This window comes from Urocampus carinirostris, chromosome 7 (genome assembly GCF_059441175.1).
Source record: "Urocampus carinirostris isolate Australia breed hairy pipefish chromosome 7, RoL_Ucar_1.0, whole genome shotgun sequence".
Lineage (NCBI taxonomy): Eukaryota > Metazoa > Chordata > Actinopteri > Syngnathiformes > Syngnathidae > Urocampus > Urocampus carinirostris.
This window is the reverse complement of record NC_142355.1, coordinates 7,851,111-7,851,443: the sequence shown is the minus strand read 5'-3', so window position 1 is coordinate 7,851,443 and position 333 is coordinate 7,851,111.

Here is a 333-nt window from a genome sequence, read left to right as displayed (position 1 = left end):
CTGGGAGGATATTGTCATGAGCAGTGGCAACAAGGTGTGCTTTCAGTATATGAAAAATGATCACCAAGCCCACTAGGTGAAAATCCTCCGCTCTTCCTTAAGTACGCTTCTTAAATGAAACATTTCGGAGATGAATCTACCATGAAGAAATATATCCCAACTTGATCAAGTCCTCCTTCCACCTTTCCGAAACACTCTGAATCATCAGCCAGAGTGGTTTGGCGACGTGCTTTTTACCCTTAGGACTTCTCAGAAGTGGATGCAACTTCTTCGGTCACCACTAATGGGGAATATCTAGTGGATTATTTTAGGGAGAAAGTAGGAAGCATTGAG